Genomic DNA, 3,747 nt, shown 5'->3' with positions numbered 1-3,747 from the left:
TCACAGCCTAACCCTCCCTATCTAACCTTCTGCCACCTGCCCCTTCTCCCTGTCCCTCTCTCTCTCTCTCTCTCTCTCTCTCTCTCTCTCTCTCTCTCTCTCTCTCTCTCTCTCTCCCTCTCTCTCCCTCTCTCTCTCTCTCTCTCTCTCTCTCTCTCTCTCTCTCTCTACCTCTCTCTCCCTCTCTGTCAATGCTCGAGACCTGCATTGCGTTTGATGCTAAGAGGACTTTGAACTGGAGGCAGTATGTCTTTACGCCAAGCTCCGTGGCTAGTCTATGTGCAGTTAAATATTCATGGGGGCAGGAGCCCACCTGGAATGCCGATCGAGCCAGCCCTCCTCTCCCCTTCTGGGGCCCTATTCTGCCAGGGCTGGGGGGGTCTTCACCAGACGTGTCTCGCTGGAGCTGGGAGAGGCAGATCCAGCTGTTCCAGGAGTCGGTTCAGGTTGGCGATGAAGTTAGTTACGGTTGAGGTCAGTCGGAAGCGAACGCAAAGGTTTGTTTTTCGGGGGGCATCCGATGTTAGCTAGGGGCCGGGGTTGGTTTGGGTTGGTCCTGAATAGGGGGTGGTTTGTGTCCTTGTATCTGTTAGCGAGTTAGTGACTGTGTTCTGTGATATTGGTCAGGTTCAGTCCTGGATGTTATAAGGTCAAAAGTGTTCCTGTGGGCGGGTTAGGGAGGAAGGGCGGACTTGGTTAGGGATTTTGCTGTTACGGTGGGAGGGAAGGATAATGTGTTCAGAGATGTTGTGTTATAACCCCCACTATAGCATATCCCTACTAGACCACATCCCCTTCCTCCCTGCCACAGCTAACATTTGCTCTGGAGGCGACGATAAGGATCTATCAGGGGCAACAATCTGGTCCATCCTTGGTGGTGAACACCGCTATGAGGGGCTGGAGCATTATGCCTGCACACTGCCCTGCGCACTGCCCTGCGCACTGCCCTGCACACTGCCCTGCACACTGCCAGGATGGTTGTTGACAGTAACGAGGGTCCTCTGGCTAGCCAGCAATGTTCTCAGAAGTTGAATCAAAGGAAATAGGAGGCACACAAGAGCTCCTGTCCAACACATAAACATGTTTATTTCCAAAATGTTCAAGTGAGACTAAGCCGGTAATGGCAACCACTCACCACTCTCTCTCTCTTTAAGCATCGAGTTGATGTGTCCTAATCCTCTTACTTGCTGGAGTCGAGAGCATGGATGAAGCTGGTGCTGGGCTGGGAAACAGCCTTGCTGTCCCGCAAACACCCTCAGATGGATTCTATTAGCAGACCAACTATGGTGTCTGACCTTGGGAATGACTCGATCAGAATGTATAGGATCAGGACAAAGGGCAACCTGGGCTAGGACCGAAAGCGGGGGTGGGGGGTGAAGTAAAGGCAACCGAAAGGAAAATACGGCACATTTCCAGTGCAAGCCAGCCTCGCAAGAGGACAGTGTCATTTTGTCCATTGCCGCAAACCCAGCCCCCTCACCACGCATGGCTGTGTTTCATTACAGAGAACTGTGTTGGAGATTAAAGCCATTTGTCATTACCAAATGTCATGCTCACACTGTTTATCATACATTTGGCTCTCTGCTTCTTTTCCCCTTCCGTGGTATTGTACTGTAATATATTTTCGTTAACGGCAACGCATTCGGAGGAATACTGGCATGTAGGGGGAGCCAATGGTCAGCATATTTATATATATATATTATTGTCTCCGGAGTGCTAGTGAAGTCGTTTGAATGCCATTACCTGTGCTGGATGCAGACACTCGTGGGTGGGGGGGTGGGGGTGGGGGAGTGAGGTGGCTGTGAGGGTGCTATATCTTTTGATCATATTCCCCATGTGATCTTGGAGGATGTTGAGGTGACCGGCTTGGATGCGCGACAGTGTCCTTACTAGGTTGGACTTTGTTGACTTGCGTGGATTGTCTTTTTCATTCTTATCTCGTCTGTACGATTAGCATCTCTCTCTCTCTATCTATCTCTCTCTCTCTCTCTCTCTCTCTCTCTCTCTCTCTCTCTCTCTCTCTCTCTCTCTCTCTCTCTCTCTCTCTCTCTCTCTCTCTCTATCTCTCTCTCTCTCACACTCTCTCCCTTTCTCACACTCTCCCTTTCTTTCTTTGTTTTTCTTTCTCTCTTATCCCTTCCCTCTTTCCTTCCCTCCTTCCTTCCTTCCCTCTCTCTCTTCTTGTGAACGTAGGCCCACCAAGCACAGTATTATAACTGTAGAAAGGAGTAACCTATTATGTTCTCCTCTCTCTTTGGCCTCAATTTGACAACCACATCATACAGTCACAGTTGATCTCTGAATGGTAACACTGGCCATTTCTAAGAACGGCTGCGGTGATGGACGAGAATCTTGTCCTTGGCATCAGTGGTTGAAAAAATGTACTATGAGCTTGTGAATGTACAGCCATTATCCTTCGCTTTTCTTCAGCAATGGCCAAGCTCTGAAGTAGTTCAATTTGAAACATCCTGTGTTCTTTCCACATATTACGTAACAGATGATTGAACAAATTACGGGGCATTCAACAAAAGAAAATTGGCTAAATGACTAAATATATTTCTGTTCAGAGGGTTACTTATTAGATACAATTTTGGTTTTGTTAATGTGTTTGTGCACATCGGTGTGTTTTGTGCTTGGGTTGTGTGAGTGTTTGTGTGTATGTTTTAGTGTGTGTGTGTTAGTCTTTGCCTGCTGTTCCGGTGACTAGTCTAATGTTCGGCCAGACATCCTCAGAGGCCGTGACGATGGACACCAGATGCACAGTGTCGTGGAGAGGGACATTTTAAGGAGTGTTCAGCCTCTCCATCTCTGCCTGCCCCCCCCCCCCCCCGCCCCCTCCTCCCTGCCCCTCCATGTTGACCCCCTGCTGGGGCGCGACAGCTTCCGCATTCAGACGCTGCTTTCAAGTTTTGCGGCAGTCCTTGCGTGTGCGTGCGTGCGTGATTTGGCCGAGCCAGTGCTTGACATGGTGCTGTAATCCAGCTCTAGCGGTGGACCCAGCAGGGGGTCTGGACAAGGATTGGGTGGTGGTGGTGGTGGGGGGTAAAGAGGCCAAGTCTGAGCATTGAGGGCTAGGGATAAATCCAGGCAGCTGTCTAGAGATTAGCAGTGCTTCATATGAATACACCACTTGGACGTGTGTGAGGCTGTCTCGGTCGCTCTGACTGGCAGGTGTGTGTTTGTGTGTCTGACAATCCGTCAGACTCTACCTGGATGTCAGTCTAACTGTGTATGATTGTGTTTGTGTGTTTGTGTGTGTTTATATACCCCATGGTGAAACACACCCATTTGTTGTAAACAGACACAGTCAGGTTAGTAGGGGGTAAAGCAATCTTACGTTATTATGTTTTGTTTTTTTTCTTCTTCTGTATTTACATCGGTGCGGGCCGATGCTATCTTTGAAATAAAAAGGGAGTGTCTGCTGTTTCTGTGTATGCCTGCTTGTGTGTGTCTGTGTGTGTGTGCGCGCGTGTATCTGTGTGCGTGCGCACGTGTGTCTGTGTGTGTGGCACGTTTTGAGCGCGTGGTGAACTTGAAACGTCCATCACGGCTACTTCAGCAGTCTTCTAAAAGTATCTTTACCGAGACTTCAAAGCATCTTTACCAAGACCAGGCCACCTTCACCATCACGCCCAACATCACCCTCCAAAGCTACAGGGAACGGGCGTTCTTTTAATGACTAGGCCTGTTTTCCCAAGCGGGAACACTTTTCACACTTCTGAAGGGTGGATGCGAGTCGACAGGGGA

The sequence above is a fragment of the Osmerus eperlanus genome, chromosome 11 (assembly GCF_963692335.1).
Source record: "Osmerus eperlanus chromosome 11, fOsmEpe2.1, whole genome shotgun sequence".
Taxonomy (NCBI): domain Eukaryota; kingdom Metazoa; phylum Chordata; class Actinopteri; order Osmeriformes; family Osmeridae; genus Osmerus; species Osmerus eperlanus.
Note: the sequence above shows the minus strand (reverse complement) of the source record.